Consider the following 27,700-nt stretch of genomic DNA (forward strand, 5'->3'; position numbering starts at 1 on the left):
CCGTAAAGGGAAGGATTAAGTTTCTTAGGGTTTCAAGCTTGTTTCTAGGTAGGTGATGATTGTGATTCTATATTTGTTTGATGTATGCTTGTTTCTTCTTCATTATGATACATGTATATCTATGAATGTTAGAATGTTGATCACACTTGTAAATGAGAGAGGTTAATTATTATTACCATGAACTCAATACTTAATTGTATGATCTTGATTATGTACCTGTGATTGTTATTGTGGCGTGTGAATGGGATTGGTTACCTCGTTCTTTTAGAACTAACTTCGATCTTACTGCCACGTTTCGACATACTATTGCCCATTGTTACATAATAATGGGAATGTTCGCGACGTTCCGTTATAAATATGAGATCAGAGTACCACGTTAATACAAACTAACTGTTTGGGTTCAATGAGAGGACCATTGAGCTAGGTTCCTGCGAGGACCAATGAGGTGATATAAAATGTGAAATGCGTTTTTTATTCTTCATGTTAATAATATTTGTATATGTTGATATGTATATATATACACACACACACACACACACACACACACACACATATATATATATATATACATGTATAATTTTTTTTAATTGTTTATGTTGCACTAGTGGGATAGCTATGTGATCCTACCAATACATTGTGGTTGTGTACATATTCTACACTACCTCTTATTTTTGTTGAGTATTGGGCATCTTCATGCGACCATTGACATACCCTTCTTAGAAGATCATTGATCGTTGCTTCGAATTCAAGGGTGAGCAAATCTTTCTAGGCTCCCATAGGATTCTCTTTCTTATATCTTCACCATGTCCGGACGTAGACATTTGATATAGTTAGTTGATTAGTTCATTAGTATTTTCTTGTTTGAAGTTTGATCATTTTTAGATGTATTTATTGACTTTCAGGTTCTAGGTTTTTTGCTCCCGAGTTAAAATCCTTGTTGAAGTGTATGAAAAACTTCTAACTTAATTTATTTAATTTGATTCCTTAACTTAAATGGTTTTGTTTTTAGGTTATCCTCTTAGTTTAGGTTGTAGTAGCGGTTCTTCCACAGGAGTGTTTGTGTGGGTGCCAATCATGATGATCTGGGTCGTATGAAATTTGTATTTGAGCCTAGGTTCATTGATATCGATGTATTAAAATGTGTGTAATAGAGTATCGCAAAACGGTACAGAGATTCCTTTACTTTTCTTTGAGTTTTTATAGGACTTAAGAATACTCTCTTTTATCCTCTTGTCTCCTCTTTCTATTACTTGATTTCTATTGGTATCTTTTTTTTCAAAATGGTATCTAATCTCCTTCACTCATATCTTGGGGTAGATGAATCAGTTATGGAACAAATAAAAAGGACACTTAATGTATTACCCCGTACACAAAACAGACAAAAATTAGCTTTTAAAAATCTGCAGGTGCAATCGATGGTTACCATCGATGGACGTAGCCTGACCCATGGCCCGAGCTGCACATCCGTCGATTGTAACAATAACTCCCCCAAGACACATCCAGAAAATTGGACTAAGTGTCAAACGATAGACAGACCTACAGTGTAGTTCAGACTATGGTCCATATCAATTAAGATCCCATATACCACACTCTCATAAGAACCACGATGACCAACACGGTCCGTAGATGGACTTACGGACCGTATGTTGGACTGTAGGTGAAAATTAGTAGACAGTTAGGGGCAAAATATAGTTTGGTTAACTTTAAATGATTATAACTCTTAGTACAAAATGAATTAGGTGTTCCATCACCTATGAAATTATAGGTGATTGAACTATCTTTCCATACCACCGAGTTTTCTAAAATAAAACCACCGAGTAAGAAGTTATGCTCAGTTTAGTAAAGGCTTGTGGAAAAGACCCAAACAACGGACAGTCTATTGAACGACGACTTGTTAGTGCAGGTCGTCATTTGGTCTGACAACAACTACCTCAGGGATCTTGAGGTCTTTCCCCACTTCGTTTAAACCTTAAGATACGTCATTTTGACCCTAAATCATCAGATTTTTGTTAGGAAATATAGCTGAAACTTACATAAGTCAAAATCATAAATAAAAAACATTAAAAATTAAGATTAAAAAGGAGAAAAAGGTCAAGAACCCTAGTTCAAGAATGCAACAAGGTTCCAGAATTTCCAGCACCCAAAATCTAAATATTTCTTCGTGGATTTCATCACCAGGTATGTGGTTTTTCATTAGTGGATACTTTTCACCCATTAGATCCCTAGTTTTTAATCAGATTCTTGATTCTCGTATCATGATTAGACCTAGGATATTAAGAACTTCAAAAAAACTTCATGATGTAATTAGTTATGTGTTCCAAATCAGATTATCATGTTATTACTCAGATTAATGCATGAATTTCAGAACCCTAGTTATGTATTTCATTAGTTCTTGATTTATACATTCTAGGTCAGATATTTGAGTTACTTCATATATACATTCCTCAGTTATAAATGCATAATTACCAGATTAATTGTTGCATTCTTAGTTTGCATGTTAAGTTTTGACCTATCCAGTATTTATAGAAATTAAGTCGTAATGTCTTAGTCACATTATTCATTGGGAGTAGTATAATACCGAGTTGGAGTATGGTTCAGCTTACCTAATTAGTCCCAGAACTACTAGCCAAGTAGGTTGTAAGTCCCCTTGGTAGGAAATCAGTTTAGTAACCACCCCAACATGACTTTATACTTCTAGACGGGTATATTGGGTCCTCTCCATGAGGTTTATACATCGGACTCCACATTAATCTCATATGGTTTTATAATCGGTTATTAGTAGCTCCCAAATTTCACTTAGACTCTCTAATGCATTGACCATATTTACAGCTCAGTTATTATTAAGTCTCAGCATGTTATAAATTTGGTCATTACATGTAGTTAGTTTAGAATTCAATATATTGTGTTTAGATTATTATATTTGTATTTGTGCTTGTTCAGTTATGTTTTATTTCAGCATTACTCTATCCTACATACTCAGTACCTTCAAGTACTGATGCATACGTGTGCTACATCTTCTCATGATGTAGGTTCAGGTTCTCAGCATCCAGATTATTCACAGATTGATTCCTGATCTCCAGTTTAGAAGATTCCGTGGTGATTCCTCATTCCCAAGCACAATAGTCATGAGTTTCTTTTCAATCTTTTAGTCATTTAGTCTAAGTTTTTATACTGGGGCATGTCCCAACATTCCTAGTCAGTTTAGAGGCTATTTTCAGACATAGTTAGTTTCATCTTAGTATTGAGTTAATATTTCCTTTTTATTAAACCCATTGTTTTCATATTTGGGTATTCACCATCATTTCAGTTTAAATTATGACTTAGCTTCCGCGCTAAGTTTATTATCTTTAGTATGGTCATTATTATGCTAGTAGGGTTAGCTTGAGATCATTTCTGGTTCAAAATTTCTGACAAATCGCTTGTGGTCCTAAGTTTCTATCCGCATCTTGGGGATGGCTCGGTGCGTAACAAAACATAGTATCAGACTACTAGCTTTAAGTGTACTAGGATGTCTGAAAAGCTTCACTAAGTATAGTCCTTTACATGAGTGTGAAGTGCACCGCATGTAATGAGAGGGAGGATACAAAGAGTTTTAGAAAAAATTCACTTTCTTGTTACTCTTATCATGCGTAAGGTATGATCTTATTTCACTGTAACTTGATTTTCTACGTTTCAGATCATGACTCCTCGTAGAGCTAAGGCTAGGAATGCAAGTGCAAGAAATGCAAACGCAGCTCCTCAGGTCCTAGATCAGGAAGTCTCGAATGGTGAGTTGAGAAAACTATAAAGATGTTGGCTCATAGAATGGCCAACCAAAACAATCGGGTTCATGCTCCTGTGAATGCAAATGGTGGATCAACAGCAGTAAGGGTCTATGACTTTGTTAGGATGAATTCACCTGGGTTCTTAGAATCACAAACTAATGAGGATCCTTAGAATTTCATGGTTGAGATCAGGAAGATATTTGAGGTAATACATATCACTGGGAATGACCAGATTGAGTAGGCATCATACCAGTTTAAGGATGTTGCTCATATCTGGTACACTAAGTTGAAAGAATATAGGGGTACAGAACTTTAGGCAGGGAAATATGACAAGTATGCGTTCAAGTTTAACAAGCTCTCCAGGTATGATCCTCACATGGATGCTGAATCCACGACTCAGATGAATAATTTCTAGTTTGTAGTGTTAAATTTTGTGAAAACTGAGTGCAGAAGTGCTATGTTATTTGGAGATATGAACATCTCTAAGCTTATGAGTCATGCTCAGCAGGTTGAGGGTGATAAGCTTAGGGAACATGGTAATGAGAATAAGAATACTAGGACTGGAAACTATGACTATTATCGACAAAAATTTAGTGGTGGAAATCGCTCGCAGAGTCAGCAAAATTTTTCAGATCTAGCTCCTTCGTCAGCTAGTGTTCCATCCTCCAAGAACAGATATGACTAGAAGGTTAGAGCACAAGGCTCTAAGTACCAGGGGAGTGTTTCATGCACAAATACTTTATCCTACTTGTCCCAAGTATGGTACGACCCATCCGGGCGAGTGCCTCGGAGAAAAGAAAGGATGCGTTGGGTACAGTCAGTCTGGTCACAGTTTAAGGGATTGTCCTTCTCGACAGGGTTGTAATGGTAGATGTCAGTTTAAAACTTCATCAGCACCAACAAATTGCCTGACTTATCAAGGTAACTCATTTGCTACAGGTTGCGGTTAGTCCCAGATTAGGTTGTATGCTTTTCAGGCTTGTGAGGATCAGGAAACTTCTCCTGATGTAGTCACTGGTACGTTACGAGTCTTTGAGATTTTTGTTTATGCGTTGTTTCATCAATGGTCTACTGTTTCTTTTGTAACTCCTAACGTAGCTGTATAATTTAGTGTCAGTCCATAAATTCTCGTAGAACCTTTCTCAGTGTCAACTCGAGTCTTTGACCCAGTTATAGCTAGACGGGTATACATAAATTGCCCCGTCATAATATACCAAAAAGTCACCTCAGTAGATCTTGTAAAATTAGAAAATAATAGACTTCGATGTCATTCTAGGCATGTACTGGTTACATCCTGTTATGCCTCAGTTGATTATATAACTAGGATTGTTCATTTTCAGTTGCAAGAGGAACCAACCTTCAAAATGGAAGGGTAGTATCTTAGCTCCTATGGGTTGATTCAAATCTCGCCTTACGTCTAGAAAGATAATATCAAAGGGTTATCTCTACATCTAGCTCAGGTTAAGGATTCTAGCTCTGAAACCCCAACACTTGAGTCAGTTCCAGTAGTCTTTGAGTTTCTATAATTATTTCTGAAAGATATTCCCGGAGTCTCTCCTGAAAAAGAAAATTGACCCCTTCCTGATACCAAACCTATTTCTATTCCTCCTTACACAATGGATCCAGCTGAGCTTAAGGATTTTAAAGAGCAGTTGAAAGACCTTCAATATAAGGGCTTCATTAGACCTAGTAATTCACCTTTGGGGTACACTAGTGTTGTTCGTAAAGAAGGAAGATGGTTCTCTCCAAATGTGCATTGACCACTGACAGGTGAACAAAGTCATAATCAAGAAAAAGTATCCCATCCCCAAGATTAATGACTTGTTTGACCAACTTCAAGGAGGTAGCCATTTTTAAAAGATAGACCTCACATCAGGTTACCATCAGCTTAGAGTGAGAGACAGTGACAATCCTAAAACAACCTTCAGAACTCGGTATGGTCATTACGAATTTGTAGTTATTTTGTTTGGACTAACCAATGCTCCTGCAACTTTAATGATTTGATGAACAAAGTGTTTAAACAGTACTTGGTATTGTTCATTATCGTCTTTATTACTGACATCCTCATTTACTCGAGGAATGAGTAAGAACATGCGAGTCATTTATGAATTTTTCTACAGACTCTTAAGGATCGACGGTTATTCGCTAAGTTTTGCAAATGTGAGTTCTGGTTGCAATCTGTGGCTTTCCTTGGTCACATTGAATCTAGCGGAGGGATCCGAGTAGATTCACAGAAGATAGAAGTAGTGAAACAGTGGCCCAGACCTTCCTCTGCTATACATATAAGAGAATTCTTAGGTGTAGGGGGTATTACAAAAGGTTCATGGAAGGATTTTCATCCATAGCCTCACCATTTACTAGGTTAACTCAGAAGATTGTAGAGTTTTTATGGTAAGATTATTGTGAGTAATGCTTTGCAGAATAGATATCAAGAAGATGTTCATAAGTGAAACCATCATCAAATAGTGTCATTAACATGTAAAATCATCATATACATATCATTTACATTCATAAGCATATATAAAGACATAGAAACATTCTTCTAAGACTTCCCTCAAGGCTAACTAGTGCAATGTATAGGTAGAGTCTCATACCCCTACCTAGACAAAGACAAATACCTTAGGTCATCCTAGTTAGAGTTCACTTTATTATTTCTTTTTACCTTTTGGGAACATCTTGCCTTAACCGACATAGACCACATGAGCTAATGTGGAATCTGGTGTCATGGAATTATACACTGAAAGAAGGCAAACTACCTTCCAAGGTAGTACCAAAACATGAACATAGCTTCTATATGGATCCACTAGCTAGTATTCATATGGGGGAAACATAGTTGAAGAACTAGGATATGAAATTGGGAACCCATGTAAGCTACATGCATTGTATTCTCCAATGTCATGAGTACATTAGTTATCTTAACTTCCATATGTGGGAAGAGACACTCCTCACTCTAGTTCATTTGGTTCTAAGTTACAATCCCTTTTGAAATGTCTTTAATGCCTTCATTAATGATCATTACTTCTGTAGGTCGTGGGGTCTATCCCTTATATAACCATCATCATAGATCAATACGAATTGCATGAGAATTTCACTTTCAGAACAGTTTATACATATGAGGTTAGCACACTTACATAATTACATCTTGAAAGACACATTGGTAAGTTATCACCATCCTTATAACATTTACATCATAGCCAACAACTCAAAAAACATAATTCAAGAAATTCCAATTCAACATCATATCAACCCTATCAATCTTAACATAAGGTATATTTCAATACAACATCAATACTTAATAACAAGTACTCATAATTGATGTAAAAAATTGAGGTCACAAGACTTACTCAAATCTCGTTCATAAGCAATCATCAAGGTCTTACCATCAACAATCCAATTCAACCCAACAATGGTGAAATATAATCACACAATAGTAACTAACATAATAATAAAGTCAATTGAATCACTACACAACAACTAATCACTAGTTCATAGCTTCGGGTTAGAGATTTAGGTCATATTCATGATCTACTTCACAACCTAGGTTAGATATTCAAGAACTAGCATAATTGTATTACCAAATATCACAATATACTCATATATTGTCATAATAAGAACATAGAATAGTAAATCACACATTAACTCATCAAATTATATCAACTCTAGATACTTCAATTCAAGATCACAACCTCGGGTTAAGGGGGAAAGGTCATCTTCCACAAACTAGGTCAATTCGTCAAGAAGTAGTATAATGGAAGCATAATGCATGTTAATCTTCCTATAATAACCAAAAGGAATCATAAACAAAGCAGTTCACAAGATCAATTTTGTAATAGAATAAGACTCACTTGAATTTCATATTTTTGAAATCAACTTGGAGGAACCTTTTGGGTAAAGAGATTCCGAAGGTTAAAGAAATCCCATACCTTATTAATTTATTATGTTTGGTGGATAAAATAACCCTCCATGCAGCCCTATATCCTCATTTCTAGGTCTTCTGAGTTTTGTTTGGGAGAGAGAAAGAAGAGAGAAGGAAGAACAATTGGGTTTTGGGAATTATGAGAGTTATGTTTAGTTTAATTAGGCTAAGTCTTTATGTACAAGTCCTTAATTAACTTAATCGAACCTCCCTAATCCTTAATTAAATAACTAACCACTTACCTAATTAAATGAATTAAGTAAAAAAAGCAGCAACACATAGACTTGACCTACGAGACCCCCACTGAGATGCCGTAGGTCAGTCGACTGGAAGTATGGCCTCCGTGCTTCACATCCGCTATTTCGGTAAGATATTTTCCCAAATCGACTTCCCAAAAACTTTTCTAAGTCTTCATTGATGGAGGCATCCACAACCCGATGATTAACCAACGCTCGTCGCCTATAGTCCATTGATGGACACTTCCTCATGGATACTTTTTGCCAAATTGCAAGTGTCCTCCTCAAGGGCCCTTAATTAGTCCTTAGGGAGTCTTACCCGGAAGTTTAGACTATAAACTAACTCTAATACATGTTATACACCTTACCACCGAATTTCATCATTTTTTGACTCCTAATCTTATTCAAATAGGGTAAGGTACACTATCACCTATTGAACTAGTCTCCGGACGTCATGGACGTTCCTCGATTTTTTAATTCTAGAACTTCCTGAATAACTTATATGCATTCTAATAGACTATACAACAGTGTTACAACTCTAATAATGTCATGTTAGTCTCTAGAACAAGCTTTAGGCTTTCGGAGTATTATATTATCCCACCCTTATAACATTCATCCCTGAATGACAGTAAACTACTTTAAAAGGAAGGAATAAACTCAAGACTAAAAGTCAAACCAACAACAACATACTAAAACATGAGTAACAATAAAAATCATCATAGAACATTACATTTTACACAATGCAACTCAAAACATCATTCTCAGCTTATAAGAGTTTAACATTCATTACATTCTTATTCATTGTGCCAAAGATTTCTTCAATATATTAACATGCTCAATACATTCATGAAGTCACAATATACCAAATTGCACAACATAAACTCATAACAAGTAAAAAAAACATTTTCATTTTAGGCAAAAAATTCATTGTAACTCAGTGTAACATGCACCTTTTTGCACAATTTCACCAAAATCAAGGCAATTAAAAATAAAATAATTACTTTTATTACAAATAGTAAAAACTTACCTTAGTTATTAAATATGTGAGGGTAACGGGACTTCATGTCGGCCTCGACCTCCTATGTTGCTCCCTTAAATAGATGGTTCTTCAATAACACCTTTATGAAAGCCATCTCATTGTTCCTTAACTTCTTTACATGTCTATCAAGGATTTCAACCGGAAACTTCTCATAAAAAAGGTCTTCTTGGAAACATAGACCTTTAAAAGGAAGAATGGACTCATCACAACTGATACAGTTCATAAGCATTGAAACATAGAACACCGGATGAACCAAACCAAATTCACTAGGTAACCTTAACTCATATGCAACCTTACCAATATTATGCAAAATTTCATAAGGACCCACATAACAAGGACTCAACTTCCCTTTCTTGCCAAATCGCACCGCCGCTTTCATAGGGTGAAATTTTTAGACATAGTTTATCACCTTCTTCGAATTCTAAATCTCTTCTACTATGGTAGGCATAAGACTTTTGCCGGCTAAAGGTTGTTTTCAAGAGATTCCTATAATGTGAACCTTCTCCAAAGTATTATAAATCATTCCGGGACCTTAAACTAAAGACTCACCCACTTCAAACCATCCAACTAAAGATATACATCTCCTACCATACAATGCATCATACGGATCCATAGATATGGATGAATGGTAACTTTTGTTGTAAGAAACTCAACCAAGGGGCAAGTGTAAATCCCAATTTACCTTGAAATAAATTATACAATATCTTGTCATGTCCTCAAGGGTTTGAATAGTACGCTCCGCTTTACCGTCCGTTTGAGGATGAAAACATGTGCTTAACTTCGCCTTGGTACCCAACCTTTTTTGAACTGACTACCAAAACCTAGATGTGAGTTGTGTACCCCTATCCGATATGATTAATAAAGGAATACAATGGAGACACATAATCTCATCTATCAAGATACTTGCATAATCCTCCAACGAGTAGGTGGACTTGACGGGAATAAAATGAGCAAATTTCGTCAACCCATACATAACCATCCATATGGTGTCATATTGCTTTATTGTTTGAGGGATACCCACAAAAAATCCATATTAATGTATTCCCTATTCCAAATAGGAACTTGGATTTCTTGAAACAAACCATCCGAATTTTGGTGTTCTGCTCTCACTTGTTGGCAATGTGGACACTTTCCAACAAATTCTGCTATATCCTTCTATAAGACTTCCAACCAAAACACTTCTCTAAGTTCATGATACATCTTTGTAGAACCCGTATGAATGGAGTAACGGAACTCATGAGCTTTCTCAAGAATCTAGTTACTCAAGCAATCTACATTGGGAACACACAACCTTCCTTGATACCTCAAAACACCATCCCCCCATGGAGAATGACTAATTAAGCTTACCAATAAGTGACTCCTTCAACTCCATCAATATATGATGAAGGTGTTGTTTGGACTTCACCTCAACCACCAAAGATGATTCGGAGTTATGATAGACCATGAAACCACCATTCAGAGAATCTTCAAATCTAACACCCAAACGAGCTAACCTATGAACATCTTTCAATAGGTATTTCTTGGCTTTTTCTAGATGAGATACACTTACCATAGTCATACCACGTATAGCATCCTCAACCAAATTTTCCTTGCTGGGGTGGTATAGAGCACCTCATGTTGTGATCTTTTAATAATTCTAACCACTTTCATTGTTGGAGATTCAACTCCTTAAAAGTAAAAACATAACGAAGACTTTGTTGGTCGGTATACACATAAACATGGACACCATACAAGTTATGCCTCCATAAATTTAAGGCAAATACAATGGCCACTAACTCAAGCCATGAGTTGGATAATTCTTCTCGTGCACTTTATGTTGCCTAGTGTAATAGGCTACTACTTTCCCATGATGAATAAGCACACACCCCAAGACCACTCGGGATGCATCAAAATATACAACAAAGCATTTGTTACCCTCTGGTAAAGTCAACATCAGAGCTGAAGTAAGACTATCTTTCAAGATTTTGAAGCTTCTTTCACATGCCTCTGACCACTCAAATTGTCACGCCCCGAGCTATCCACGATATGTGTACACGAACCTAGGATCACAAGTGATCCCAAGCTAACCCTGTTGGTATGATCATGAGCATATTAAATATAATAAACTTACGCGCAAGCTAAATCATAACTTATAATGAAAAGATGGGGAATACCAATATGTTAAACCTTATATAATATGAATACTAATGAGTTTAATACAATGAAGTTACGAACACAACACTAAGCTGAAACTAACTATGTCTAAAATAAGCCACTAAACTAGACTAGAAATATTGGGACAAGCCCTAGCTAAATCTAGTAAAAACTTAAACTAAATGATTAAGGACTGAAATGACACTCATAACTTTTGTCCTCGAAGAATGAGTACTCACCACTGAATCTACTGAACTGGAGATCGGAAAATTGATCTATGCGTGATCTCAATGTTGAGAACCTAAACCTTAATCACGAGAAGATATAGCCATGTATGCACCAGTACTTGAAAGGTACTGAGCATGAAGGATAGAGTAAAGCTGAAACAAAACAAAATTGAACAAGCACAAAAATAAGTATAATAATCTGAAAATTATAAGCTAATTTTCGAGCTAACTGGATGCAATGACAAATTTATAACATTTTGAGACTGAATACTGAATATACAAATAAATGGTCAATGCATAGAGTTTGACAGAACTGTGGGAGCTACTAATAATCGACACTAAAATCAAATGAGCTAAATGTGGAGTCTGACGTATACGTTCCATCAAGAGGACCTAATATACCCTGCCAAAGGTATAAAGGCATGCTGGCGTGATCACTAAACTGATTGCCTACAGAGGAGACTTACAACCTACTTGGCTTGTAGTTCTGGGACTAAATGGGTACGCTGAACCCTAGTCGAACTCAATATTATGCTACTCCCAATGAATTCTGTAAATTTACTGATTTTGGTTGAGTTTCTATAAATTCTGGATAACTAAAAAATGAACATGGAAATGGAGAATGCAACAAATAAATTGGTAATTATGCATTTATAACTGAGGCATGTATATTTGAAGAGTGAAATATTTTACCTAGCATGCGTAATTCAACAACTAACGAAATACAAAGTTAGGATTCTGAAATCCATTTGATAATCTGAGTAATAATATGATAATATAATTTTGAACAAATATTTATTACATTTATGAAGTTTTAACAAAGTTCTAGAAACCATAGGTCTAATCATGACAAGAGACACAATAATCTGACTTAGAACTAGGGACCTAATGGATGAAAGGAACCAACTAGGTAAATCCCACATACCTGGTGATGAAATAAACGAAAAAAATACTTAAGTATTGGAGCTAGAAATGTTAGAACTTGTCGACTTCTTGAACTCAGATTCTTGAGCTTTTTCTCCTCTCTTGTTTATAATTTCTAAAGTTTTGATTTATTGATTGACTTTGATATGTTTTAATTATGTTTTTAGACTTAAACTGACTAAAATATGATGATTTAGGGTAAAAAAGACGTATATTAAAGTTGAAACAGAGTGGGAAATAATCAAAAGACCCCTGTAAAAGTTTCTATCGGACCAATCTATGGCCAGGACAGACGATCCATTGATTAATCCACTCATCGTTGGTTGGTCCGTCGATTGGGCCTGTTCGACATACCTTTACTAAATTGAGCATAAATTTTTACTCAAAGGTCTTATTTTAGACAGGTCAGTGGCTATGGAAAGATAATTCAATTATATATCTGTTGATAGGTCATGGGACACCTAATTTATTTTGTTATAAGAGTTATGACCATTTGAAGTTGACCCAACTACACTCCCCCCTAAACTGTTTTCTAAATCAAACCTACGGTCGGACCTACAGACCATGGGTGCACCTACAGACCGTGCTTGTCATCCGTGGCTCTTGTCAGAGAGTGGGTGAAGGGGGTCTCGGTCGATGGTCACAGACTACACACTGTCGTCTGACCTACGGACCGTATGTTCGTGCATCGATCAAGACTCAGACAATTTTACCGACTGAGATTTTGGGAGTCTATGATCCAATCGACGGTTCTGTAGGACAGAACATGGGTCAAGATATGGTCTATTAATGGTCACGTCAATTGCACCTGCAAATTTTTCTTAAAATTGATTTTTTTGTCTGTTTTGGCTATAGGGTGTTACATTATCTCTCCCTTGGGCACATTCGTTCTAGAATGAAGACTAAACTATCTTAAATAGAGGGAGAGAGTTGTAAACCCTACTAGTAGACACTGAAAACTTAGTTTCTAACTAATTTTAGTTCGGAGAACATGCAAATACGCTTAAAATGCAAGTAAAACTGAGGGAAAACGATTCTAAGAATGAATTTACGCATGAATTAGTGAAAAATTGAAGAGGATTTATCACCTCAAGAAGGAGTTAAATCGGAAGGAAAGAGGTGAGGATACTTGGATTTCATGGCTGCTTCTGCTTCCCAAGTAGCTCCCTCTACGGACTAACTCCTCCACAAATCGTTGACCTAAGCGACTTCTTTGTTCCTCAACTTTCTAACCTGATAGTAAAGGATCTCAACTGGTACATCTCATAAGAAATATTATCTTTCACCGCCACACTCTCTTATGGCGCTATGGAGGTTGGGTCACCCACACACTTCTTCAAGAGTGAGATGTGGAAGACCGAACTCATTGCTACTATGTCTGATAGTAACTCTAACTCACACTCCACCTTGCAGTCCTTTTTAAGATCTTCTAAGGGCCTACATATCATGGAGTGAGCTTACCTTTCTTGCGAAATCTCATCACCCCTTTCATAGGTGAAACTTTCAAAAAAACCAAATCATCAACTTGGAACACTAATTCTCTTTCTCCTTAAATCTATATAGGATTTCTGACGACTTTGGGTTGTCTTAAGTCTATCTCTAATGAGTTGTAGTTTCTCTATAGCATAAAGGACTGAATCTGGCTTTATCAAAGTTGCTTCACCAACTTCAAACCGACCAACATAAGATTTACATCTACGCCCATATAAAGCCTCATAAAGGGTCATTTCAATGCTCTCATAGGTATTACTTTTTGGTAACATTTACTTAGGGGACTCACTTATTTTACATTCATTTTACATTGCGTATTGTACAACTTTGCTTGGCCGAAATGAACCAACAAGGTACTGGAAATTAGGTCACGTTTTTCAGCTCATTTTTATAAAAAATTATATGTTAGTTCTTAGGGCATTTTGTGAATCATTTAGTACATTTTTTAGGTGAAGTTTCATTGTTAAATTTAGCTAAGAGTTTTCACTCAAATCATCCACATTATACCTCATATGAACATCACGATTTAGGCATGTTTTTGCATGTTAAATACAACCATAAAACATGTCATTTTTGAACTTCAAGCCAAAAGTATATGTAACGGCTTACACATTACACACACATAATTCTTTACATAATTTCAGAAGACATAAATTATCAGTCATACAATTACGAACACAGTTTCATAAACATATTCATCACAAACATCACATTACACGCCTAATCTACCAACAGACATACCAAACTAAGATCATTGGAAGCTAGTGACAGGAAACATGTAATAGGGAACAAGCCTAGTTTTCAAAGTAGATTCATGTGAGACTTAAGGGTCTCTTGGCAAAAGGACCAAGAGGAAGAAACCCATACCCCTTTTTATCTTTCAACACCTTCAAAGTGCTTCCAAATCCGCCAATAAACCAAAGTCCCACCTTACCAGACGAGAAATTACCTTTTTGCTTTACGTTCTAAAAATATCGTGTTGTTTGTATTTTTTTGTAAGTTGTTGAAGTGTGAAGAACTTTTGGTTTTTGTTTTGTTTTCTCTTTTGTAACAAGAAAGAGAGTGAAATCATGAGAGAGTGTTTGAAGAGAGGGAGGTAAGAGTGGAAGAGAGAGATGTGTGGTAGTGTTGCCTTAGAATTAGGACTTTTAGGCAAGACTTAGTCAAATTAGATTAAATAATAGTTAATAAATAATAATTAATAAAAAATCTGATTTTCCTTTTTCATAAATCAGCATTTAAATATTAATTAATCATATTAACTCACAAAATTAAATAATTAATTGAATATTTAGGGTAAATATGATGCTACCCTTAGCTTTGAAAAAAACCATTTTACCCCTTGACCCTCCAAACTTAAGATTAACCCTTTTTAAGTCTGGTTAAAACTTAACTGGGTAGATCTTCATATTCGGTGCCCTACAAGGCTGGACCCAACTTTTCCTAGCTCAACTAACTTACCATGTTGGTTGGCTTTGTTATTGCAAGGTTTCAGAGGTATTGGTCTACGCGCATCAATCTGTGTGAAGCTAATCTAATCGTAGGCCTTCTAGACTCATTAAGCATTACTTAGCATAGGCATTTTTTGGTTTCTTACATTATCCCCCCCTTAGGAACATTCATCCCCGAATGATACTTCTTATAATCTAGCACAACGCTAGTCATATCATAACACAGGTATTATACATAATCAAGCAACAACAACCAAAAATAGAGGAGATAAGGAAATATAGACTTAAGACTACATAGTTTAACCTCAAGTTTTCAAAATATGAGAGTAGCGGGATCTTATATCGGCCTCGGCATCCCATGTAGCATCCTCAACAAAATGATTCCTCCACAATACCTTTACTGTGGTAATCTCCTTGTTTCTCAGCTGCTTGATTTGTCTTGTCTTAAATCTCAGCAGGTACTTCTTTATTGGACAAGTCTTCATCAACCCCCAAACCTTCAACAGGTAGATTCGATGCTGGATCACCTAGCAACTTCTTTAACATAGAGACATGAAAGACTTGATGAACAAAAGGTAGCTCCGGAGGCAATGCCAATTCATATCCCACCTCACCCACACAGTATAAGATCTCATATGGACCAACATACCTCGGACTGAACTTCCCCTTCCTACCAAACCTCATCACCCCCTTCACAGGCGATATCTTCAAATAGACCTTGTCACAAACATCAAACTCTTTGGGTCGTTTTCTATTGACTGCATAGGACTTTTTCCTACTGTAAGCAGTAGCCGACCTGTTCCTAATCACCATAACCTTCTATAAGACCTCATGATTGATCTCTGGACCCAAAATTGATGACTTTCCAACCTCGAAGAACCCAAGTGGAGACATACACCTCCTACCATATAGTGCCTCAAAGGGTGAAATCCCAATGCTTGAGCGATAGTTATTATTACGCGAGAACTCTATCAAAGGAAGATGGTCATCCCAACTACCTCGGAAGTCAATCACACTCTCTCTCAACATGTCCTCCGATGTCTGAATGGTGCTCTCTGCCTGCTCATCAGTCTGTGGATTAAATGCAGTACTAAGCTTTACATATGTGCCTAAGCTTCACTGGAAGGATCTCCATAAATGAAGAGTGAACTGATCTCCTCTATCATAAACGATAGACAAAGGAATCCCGTGCAATCTCACAATCTCATAAATATTGAGTCTCACATTATAATCGGCTCCATAAGTAGAATTCACAAGGATAAAGTGGGAAGACTTAGTCATTCTGTCAATAATAACCCATATAGAGTCATGTTGTCTCCTAGTCTTCCGAAAACCAACCACGAAGTCCATATTATTGGCCTCCTACTTCCATGTCAAAACCTCGATCATCAGAGTAAGTCCGCCAGGCTGAAGATGTTCTGCCTTAACCTATTAACAATTAGGACATTTGGCCACAGATTCTGCAATGTCCTTCTTCATTCCATCCACCAATAGATTTACATAAAATCATATTACAACTTGGTCGAACCTGGATGTATGGAATATCTGGAACCATGGGCATTTGCAATGATCCTGGTCCGCAAATCATCCATATCTTGTATACACAGACTGTCATGGTACCTAAGTATGTCATCATCTCTCAAAGCAAAAAACTCATTCATTTTAACCAACAATAAGTCCTTAAGTTCCGTTAACATATGATAAAGATGTTGAACCTCCTTGACTTCAACTACTAAGGATGATTTAGTACTAGGATGAAATGAAACACCTCTACAAGTAGTGTCATCTAACCATACGCCCAGTTTGGCTAGTCTGTTTTTATATTTCACTAACTCCTTCTCATCCTCAATGTGGGTGAACTTCCCATGCTCATCCTACTCAAAGCATTAGTTACAACATTAGCCTTACCGGGATGGTAGTGGATATTCATGTCATAGTCCTTCAATAGCTCCAACCACCTCCGCTGCCGTAGACTTAACTCCCTCTTTGTGAACACGTACTCAAGACTTTTGTGGTCTGTGAACACATCCACATGCACTCCATACAAGTGGATCCCCCATTACTTTAGTGCAAACACCACAGTTGGGACTCCAGGTCATGAGTGGGATAATTCTTTTCATGAACCTTAATGCATCACAATAAATAGTGTAATTCTCACCACAGTAAGGCAAAGTAAGAACCAGGGCTGAAGTAAGTATATACTTGAGCTCCTAGAAACTCTTTTCACAAGTCTCTGTAAATTCAAACTTGGACTTCTTCGTCAAAGCTTTCAGTGAGGAAGCAATGGAAGAAAAACCCTCTACAAACCTGCTAATAACCAAACAATCCAAAGAAGCTATGAATATCTGTGTGAGTAAGATGTTTTGGCCAGTTCTTAATAGCCTTAGTCTTCTAGGGATCTACCTTTACACCTCTGTCAGACACAACATTACCTAAAAATGTCACTAATCTAAGCCAGAATTCACACTTGCTGAATTCGGCATACAACTGATGTTCTCTAAGTACCTGCAAGGTCAGCCTCAAATGTTGTTGATGCTCTTCTTTGGTGTAAGTGTAGATGAGAATGTCATCAATGAATACTATGACGAAAGAGTCAAGTTATTTACGGAACGCCTTGTTCATGAGATCCATAAATGCAACAGGTGCTTTCGTTAGACAAAATGAAATAACTAGTAACTCACCGTTACCATAACGGGTACAAAAGGTTGTCTCTGGGATATCTCCATCCCTAACCCTGAGTTGATGGTACCTTGAACGAAGATCAATCTTCGAGAAAAAAATATACCCTTGGAGTTGGTCGAATAAGTCATCTATTCTTGAAAGTGGATACTTATTCTTGATAGTAACTGTGTTGAGCTGGCGATAATTGATACACATTATAAGAGTTCCATCTTTCTTTTTCACAAGCAACACTGGAGCGCCCCTTGGGGGTATGATCAGATTAATTAAACCCTTATCCGTTAGATCTTTTAACTGCAACTTCAACTCTTTGAGTTCAGCTGGAGCCATTCTGTAAGGAGGAATTGAAATTGGTTTAGTATCTGGTTCTAAGTCGATACCAAAGTCAATCTCTCCAGGGGGAGGAACTCCAGGCAAATCATCACGAAATACATCTTGGAATTAATTCACTACACGCACTGAGTCTATGGAAGGAATGTCATGATCTAAATCATTAATACTCATAAGTTGACATAATAACCCCTTGGACATCATTTTATTAACCTTAAGGTTCGAAATCAACGGATTAGGATGAGTCGAGTTGTACCCCTCCCTTACAAACTCTTCTTCATTAGGTAAATGAGATCTCACAACCCTACTACGACAATGCATATAAGCATAACAACTATGAAGTCATTACATGCGAAGAATAACATAAAAAATCATGCATTGGTAACTCAACAAAGTCTGCACACATAGTCTTACATCTTACAACTATTGGGAAATCCTTTTATACTCTATCAGTTCTTATATTTTCTTCTAAAATTGTACTAACCACTATAGGATCATGTAGAACTTCAAGGAATATCTCAAAAGTGAGAGCAAGTAAAGGAGTTACAGAAGAAAGTGTAGACCCTGGATCAAGTAAACTATAAATATAAGTTGAGAATACTTGCAGCATACCTGTGACAACATCAACGGACTTTTCCTACTCCTCCCTGCCCTTCAGGGCGTATAAGGTGTTCCTCTTAGGAGGTCGGCTGCTACTGAGCCCTGTGGTTTTTCCTAGGCTGAGCATTACCTCCTTCTTGAACCTTATTCTATGGAAAGTCCTTAACCATGCCTGCTCTTACCGCAATAGAAACAAGCATTAGTGATATGTCTGCATTCTCCATTGTGAGCACGGCCACACATAGCACAATACTTTCTAGGACGGTTCACATAACCTCCAATGCGCTTCTTGGGCTCGGGTCTACCTCCTATAGGTGTTGTACTCCTCTAAAAGTTAGAGTTCCTTGAAATTTGTTGCCCCTTTTTTAATAGGGCTGCTCACGGACACCAAAATTGTTTTTGTTGCCTCCATTGCTAGGACCTCCTGATATGAGGCTTAGGCCTCCTAGCATCCGGTTGTTCTCCACCTACTGTACATGCACCATCAATCTAGAGGGGTCCATGTTATTGTGGAGCATCGCAGCCTGACACTCCTCCAGATCTCTAGTGATTCCTGTGAGGAACCTACTCTTGTTATACCTATTGTTATATACAAGGGAAGTAGAATACTTGGATTGTTTAACAAAAATCTAATAATACTCCCTGAATATCATTGATCCCTACTTATGTTTGATAAACTCCTCAACCATGGCCATTATCTCTATGGTGATGAATCTCTCCAGGAAGGCTATCTCAAATAGCTCCCAAGTGACTTGAACTCCGCCCACGGTCTTCTATCCTGCCACATCTTTCGCCAAGTGTGTGCAACATCCTTAAGTTGATAAGAAGCCAACTCAACTTTATATGTATCCGTGGCCCTCATGGCCACCAATATCTTATGTACCTCGTCCAAAAACTCATGTGCATCTTTTGAAGTCTTGGACAGTGTAAAAATAGGAGGATTTATCATTGTGAAGTCTCTCAACCTATCATCGATGCTACGAATCGGTGGGTTCTCCCTCTTAACATTTTATCGGTTGACCTGGTAATTTATGGCCTGGTCCTGCATAGGGATGGACTATGCCATCACGACCAGAGATGCCCGCACCTCCTTATCCGTCAACCCAGCAGGGTTAACTGGCATCACCAGTCTTTAAACTGAAGCCTGGGGTAGAACCTGATTGTCCCCAATAGCTGCTCCTCCTCTCTTTTTTGCAATGGTATCCTAGTATTTATTCTCTTAAAACAACAAGTATTGATGTTTGACACACTCATAACATCAAGAAATCAGACATTACGAAATGTCATAATGAGATTATAACAAGGGAAATTTTCGAACGCACGATGTAGTCTCTAATTCAGGATAGTTGTGCAGTTCTCTACAATTACTTAGAAACTAATGAATGTGTTTGATGTGAACTTATTATAATCGGAATTTGGCCTAATGCTCTTATACAAACTTTATCACGATCGGAATCTATACCCCAGACGAGACCGGCGTCGTTGACCTCTCATAGGTCGCAAGCAAGCCTACATACGTCATTCTTACTTTATGTAGGTTAAATTTAGAAGAAAAATTGAACTTTTTGTTTTCTTATTTAATGTGAAACATATTATACCTAACATCATAACAGTTCACAAATCAACCATCTAATATATAGATAATCAAATGAAAGAAGAAGTTCGTTATTGCATTAAACGTATTCTTACCAAAAGGTACCAATATAAAATCTGAAATGAAATGGTAAATGAAACACTAGTAGAACATGCTCCACTAACTAAAGCCTACATCTAAGCTATATTATAGCGGTAGACATCCTCGAAAGCATGATGTCCTACCAAGTCCGAATGTAACCTCCACATCAGAATAGTTGCAACGTCGTACTATAAGCTCTAATGTCCAACTCTTACTGCACCTAAAAGCAGATATTCTATGGGATTAGTACACACTTGTACTAGGTATAGGTATACAAGCACACACCAAGGACACACATGAGTAAGAATATCTCTTTCCTAACTACATGGTTTATGGAAATTCAAGTGAGTAGACTTGCCTAATATATATTAGGAAAGTTAGTGGACCTGCCAAATTTGGATTAGGAAAGTCATGTCATGGGAGTACCATGTATCATTATACATATAGTATTTTACACATCACATAATGTCTTACACAAATCACATAACATAATGCATATAGCACATAACATCTTATATATCATTCGTTCATATGCCATGAAACTTTGAAATCATGGACTTCACATTAAGACTTCCCAAAAATGAGAGATCAACATATAATACCTCAACTAGGGAGCCTTCTTTACCAAACACAGAGTCTGTTTTATTCATTCATACGTACTTTACTTCATACATTCATAAGCTAGTGTAGACACCAGCTATACCTAAGATGTAGTTTAAGACATTCATTGGGTTCGTTGTGCAATGATCAATAATGACCTAGTGTCATTAATTGAGTCTAGCGAACCTCTTGATTATTCAATCCTAACACTTGATATAATTCATTTCTTTATGTGCATCATTAGAGGCTGGACTCATTCATCCATTGGTAACTTTAACTTTAACCGACATAGATCATTTGATCATCATGAAATCTAGTGTCTGCCCCACACTGGAAAAGGGTGTTATCACCGGAAAAAGTGACCAAAAACATGCTAGTGTATATAGAGGATTGAGCCCTACTAGGTCCCTATATGACAGTGTAGGTTCAAAGATTAGGAGATACAAAAGGACTCATACCCGAGATTCCATACACTCTTATCTTATGAGATTTACGTGAATCTCCGCCCTTCCTGAAGGAAGGCATCACTGCTCATAGCTAGACTATCGGTGCTCAGTATAAAGTTCCATTACATTCAACTCATACATCATGGAAGTTGGCTTCTAGCATGAGGACATCATAGCTCATTAGATGATTTTTCATCTTATCATTAGTATTACCTATGCATTTACTTCAATACAATCATTAGAGTGTTCATAGAAACTGGTCTCTTTATTAACATTACACTCTCAAGGGTGAGTACGTTTTGGTAACATATACTTAGGCTCATTTGAGATTTCTGTCATCTTTTACATTAGCCTCTTATCATGTTGTCACCACATTCATTAAATGTAGCACATTTGCTCTTCGTTATTATTCACCCCTTATTACGTGAATGTTCATTTCATCATATGCCAATGCACTTGGTCATTTTGTGTGCTTCACACTCTTACCTAACCTTTCTAGGGTTTCATCATTTCATTGCATACATCTTAGGTTCACTTACTTTTAAACGTATGCTAGACTTATAGGTCTATACGTAGAAGCCATGTGGCTTCATTTATAGTTCGTTTATGTGATTCATAACTTCCTAAGATTATGTGATACAAGACTTATGCATCTTGTATGTATGCCAAGATCTCTATTTCCATCTATGTAGGAAGCATTACTTATAACATTTATTCATGTTTGACTTATGTATCAGTACGGAGTTTTGCTAAGGGAAACCGGTTTCAAATACTTCGGTTAACACTTACATCTTTCTTATTTATTCTATTTTGATCCATACGGTTTGGGGACCCGAGATCGAGCCCCAACACCTTCGTTTCATTTTTTCTTTCTTTTTTTCTTTCATATTCGCATGTCTTGGGACTGAGGGGTTGTGTGATTGATTCACCACAACCTCATTTCTTTTATTTTCTTTTTCTTTGACTTTTTCGAGTTCACCTTGACTGTATGGGATCGAATCCCCACAACCTCACTTTATTTTTCACTTTAATTCCCTTAATCAGCCTACAGGTCGTAGGTTCGATTCCCACATGCCTCAACCTTTATTTTCATTTTATTCCTTAAGTCTGACCAAGATATTGTGGGTTCTAATCCCACTCCTCTAATTTTTATTCACAGTTTCATTTTCCAGTAAAGGTCACGGTTCGAATCCCCCTTACCACATTCTTTTAACTTACATTATATTATGACTCTTAGTCATGAGTTTGATCCTCAGAAACCTCACTTATTTTTTTTTCATTTTTTCATAACATGTTAATTGACTTAACTTGACCGAAACTAACATCAAAGTGCTGGAATTTTGATCATATTTTTGCAGCCTATTTGCTCACCTCTTTCACATTAAATGTGTATACGTTTGGAGTAGTTTTTAGTGATACCAACGTTGGGGGGTGCAGAATTTATCATAGAGTAAGATACATATTTGGGGTGCGGAATTCATCATAGAGTAACATACATATTTTATAGAGTAAAATATATTTTATCATAAAGTTGTTTTGATAATTGTTCTAATCTAAATATTTCTTTAATATTATTTATTATATATTCTATGTATAATATATCTTGGGTTCTTTGGTACATTTATAAATTTTCTTGCATTAATTGTTTTAATAATCTTATATTTTCCATAGTTTCTATCCAATATTCTAAATAGTCATAGTTCGTTTTAATCTGAATCTATTTCTAAATCGTATATATCTATTCTTTATATATCTAATTCTTGTAAATATATTTCATACCATTCTTGATTTAATATATCTTCTATATCATGATCAAATATTTTTTTCCCATATAATTATTTTTATGTCAATAATTTCTATATCTTTAAGTATATATAAGATCAACGTTTTATAGCTTTTTATTTCGTCATACATTGTAATCATGTTTATTAATTTATGCATGTTTGTTTTCAATTATTCCTTCCTATGATATCATAATTCAATTAAATTCATATTAATTTATTATAAACTAGAGTATTGTTATCATGTTTTTCGGTCACTACTAGCATCGTACTTTAGTAGATAATTATTGTTTATCAGCGTATCCACCTTGTGTACTCCCCTAATGGCATCCCTCGCCTACCGGTTTCCACTGTGGGATGGCATAGTCTAGCAGTTTTCTCCTTGTTTCTCGTTTTCTAGCAAACTAGAATTCATGATTCAAATATTTCTAGTATATAATAACTAACATAAATTTAATCAATCATATATATGATATTCAAGAATATATGAAATTAGTTCTGCATAATTGTTAAACCATATACCTTTATCTCTTGATTTTCCACGCTATCTAAGATATTTGACTTGATTTCGGATTTCTTCAATTTTTAACTTAGTGTATATATTTTTTTTTTGAGAGAGGTTTTCTGAAAGGGTTTTTATTAACTTAAGCTTTTATTTGGCATTGCCCCCTTTTTTATATACAATTTGGCAATCTATATATATTAAATTCTAAACCTGCACATAAGTGCACCTACTGTACACTTTACGACTATTTTGCAAAACTTTACAAATGATCGCTATACATTGGTCTATTAAAAAGTACAATCTATCTACAAAGGAATCTTATCTTTTTGCTTTTATCTTTGTCTTCCACTTATCTTTACATAATTTCAAACTTCCTTTTTATCTTGTCTGCCACCTTATTTCCTTTGTTTGTATCTGGTTTTGTACTTGTTATCTTTATCTCTTTTTCTCCTCCACCTTTCATCATTTTCTTCTTTTCTTTATTCGAAAGCAACATTTGGTATAACTTTATCTTCTCCGTTGCATTTGGAACATCTGTGATCTAGGTATTTGTGTCCAATAAGTTTACAATATCTAATTAATAAGTCTTCTGAGATAAATTCTTTCTTTAATACTTGTGTTGTAGGTTTTTCCTCTGGCTTTAATAATAAAAAAATCCATCGCTGAACTTCATCCATATCTGCTCTTCTTAATTCCCTTGAGTTTGAATATATCATAACTTGATCTCTAGCGTAATAACTACATATGGCATTTCCATTCAAATAATTATTTGCTAATTCTTGTATGATAGTTGATATATCAATTATTCTTTTATTGGCATAAAAATATTCGGTATTTATATCTTTGTTATTTCATTCTAATGTTCAATATCTTATGGTATGATAATATCTTTTGTTAATCCTATCATAATAACTTGAATTGGAGATTTTACCTCCTCATATAATATTTCCACTAGTTGTGTATAAAACTTGATATAAAATAAGTTTCCTTTTGTAACTCTTTTATATGTAATAAATTCTTTATATAACTCTGGTATTCCACTGATTTCTTCTCCGTCATATGTATATATTGTACATAGTAATCCATAAGTGTAACATGTCTTAACTAGATTAGCACTAGTTTTTGGTTGTGCTATAAGTCTATTTGTATCCTTGTAATTTTTGAGTTATATAGTCTTGACTTGGATCTTTGGTTTGGTTATATCTGGGGTTGATATTTAAATAAGTTTGGATTCTATATATATTTTCAATGTAGGTTTGTGTAATGTAATTGTATCTTTTCTTTTCACTCTGGTTTTGTATACTCACTGCATAGGTAGAAGTTTGTGGTTCCATGGGTATTTGTGTTGGTGTATTTTGAATAAACGGTTTTGCAAATAACTAGTTTAAATTTGTATTTCGTGGTTTTTCACTAACTTTTCTGCTTGTATCTGCAGCTGTATTTAACCAAACATTATGGGTTTTACGGAGTTTCCCATCGTCTCCTTTTATCTCTGGAATTTTACCGTCTTCCGATTGACGTAGCTCCGCATTTTTATAGTCATGCTGCTGACTTATATTAGCTTTAGACTTCACTTTATCTTCATTAGTCATTAGCTTTTGTATCTCATTTTCCATACTATCCACTTTAGTACAAAATGTAGTAATGGCTTTGAGTAGCTTTTCAATTGTATCTTCATCTTTGTTCTCAGTCTAAGTAGCTTTTCCTTGATAAGTAGTCTGCAACACCATTCTTATTAGTCTTTATCACTTCAATTGTAAATGTAAAATTTAATATATTTAATACCAATCTTCTAATTTCCTTCCTTGTCTCTGAATCTTGTATTCTTCTGGTTAACCACCATTTTACTTGCGTATTATTTGTTCTTACAATAAATTTGTTATATACAATATATGGCTCAAATGCTAATAAACATTTATATACTGAAAATAATTCTTATTTCCCATTTTATTTCGGTATTTATATATGTGCCTGAATAATATCTACAGTGATATTCTATATAATTTATCATTATATTTATATTTTAATACTCCTCCATAACTTTTTTCACTTGCATCAGTTTCTACTATATAAATAATTTTTTTATCTTCATCCGAAAAATATAATTTTGGTAATGTTTTACATATTAATTTTATCTTTTCTATTTGTGTTTGATCTCTATTATCAAAATGATATTCTACATCTTTCTTTAGTTTTTGTTGTAATGGTTTTAAATTTTCTGCTAATTTTGATAAATATTCTCTTACTTTGTTAACTAATCCTCAAAAAGGATTGTAACCTTTTTTTTTGTATCTAATTGTTCATTCGAGGTTATTTTTTTTTAGTATATGCATTTGCATTTATATTCTATTTTTATCTATTTGTATTCATAGGAATTCTATTTGTTTTTTCATTACCTCTGCTTTCTTTTTACTTAAACTTATTCCTGATTTTTGTATTATATGTATAAATTTTTCTAATAATCTTATGTGTTGATCTTGTGTTTTAGAATATAATAATATATCATCAATATATACTACACAATTTTCTAGTTGTTTAAAATAGTTATCCATAAAATGTTGATATCTACGTGGTGCATTTTTATATCCAAATGGTAATACTTTCCATTCATAAAATCCTTGTGGTACTGTGAATGTTGTAAGTTTTTTAGATTCTTCTTCGAACATTAAATGATAAAATCCTGATTTACAATCAAATTTACTAAAGTAATTATATCCTTGTATTTGTCTTATCTTTAATATTTTATTTGGTATTGGATAATTATTTGTTTTTGTTTTTGCATTTAAATTTCTATAATCAATTATCATTCCAATTTTTCATCTTTTTTGTTCACTATATTTATAAACAATAAATGTCGGACTTGTATGTTTACTATTACTTTCTTGCATATATCCATTTTTTAGTAATTCACATATATGTTTTTTAAATTCATTTAAATCATTAAAATTATATTTTTATGGTTTTTGTATTATTATACTATTTTCATCAATCAGTTCAATATGTTTTTCCATCCTCGTAAAGGATCTTCGTTATATAATAATTCTAATTTTCATGGATTATTTTTACTTTATCTATGGAAAATATAATTAATTCTATTCTAGGGTCTTCTTCTTTTATATTTTCTAATTTTTGTGTAATTTTTTCACTGCCTTTAATCGATGTTGTTGTTTTCCTTCTTTTGTTACCTACTCTTTTTGCTCCTATCTTTTGTTTACATGGTGTTGTGAACCACTAGTGTGTTTTTATTATTATATGTGGATAGTATTTTTCTAAAATGGCATTCCTAATAACATATCCTTTGTTGTTAATTCAAAATTATATATTTCTTCTAAAGTTAATATTTTGTCCCATATTTGTATTTTTATATTTTTTTGCATTGTACGTGATCGTACTTTCTTCATTATTCAATGTGTTACTACACTATTGGTGTTTTTAAATTTTTCCATTTTTCTTCCGGTAAACAATTGTATTTACATGTATTAGCCTTTGTTCCTGTATCTATCATTGGTGTATAATATCTGTTATAATATCCTTCTATTATTATCTTTGCGAGTATATAGTTTTTTAACAACGAAGGGACAGAAATATATAAATCACATGCTCCATAGAAAAAATAACTATAGCTATGAAGATCAATTATCTTCATTAAACGTTACCTTGTGTCCATTAGACGTCCATCTATAATGTAATAATTTCCAATCTGACTTATATTGTTGCAAAAACATAGATGACATTATAAGATTTATCATATATAATACCAATTACTTTTAAATCATTCTTGTCCTAAATGATATTTAAAGTAGGATTAGATATTCCTTAAAAAAATTTGTTTAAAACATCTCAACTGAGCCATCAAAGAAGAGGAATTAGTGGGAGGAGGAGAAGAAGAGGTGGCTTTTTGCA

At 35.0% G+C, this 27,700-nt stretch overlaps 2 long non-coding RNA genes across 3 annotated transcripts; one reads left to right on the forward strand and one right to left on the reverse strand.

Annotated features, from left to right (window-relative positions):
- Positions 1–446: 446 nt before the first annotated feature.
- LOC104646811 (uncharacterized) lies at positions 447–23,970 on the reverse strand. 2 transcript variants are annotated; one of them, XR_011220640.1, is made up of 3 exons: positions 23,815–23,970; positions 11,328–11,468; positions 447–11,023 (listed from the first exon to the last, which is right to left on the reverse strand). It is a non-coding gene; the product is annotated as an uncharacterized lncRNA (long non-coding RNA). The 2 variants fall into 2 exon arrangements; XR_011220641.1 differs by lacking the exon at positions 11,328–11,468.
- Positions 23,971–24,185: 215 nt separating this feature from the next.
- LOC112941352 (uncharacterized) lies at positions 24,186–25,593 on the forward strand. The gene is made up of 2 exons (XR_003246492.2): positions 24,186–24,342; positions 25,233–25,593. It is a non-coding gene; the product is annotated as an uncharacterized lncRNA (long non-coding RNA).
- Positions 25,594–27,700: the final 2,107 nt, after the last annotated feature.

Source organism: Solanum lycopersicum, chromosome 4 (genome assembly GCF_036512215.1).
Source record: "Solanum lycopersicum chromosome 4, SLM_r2.1".
Taxonomy (NCBI): domain Eukaryota; kingdom Viridiplantae; phylum Streptophyta; class Magnoliopsida; order Solanales; family Solanaceae; genus Solanum; species Solanum lycopersicum.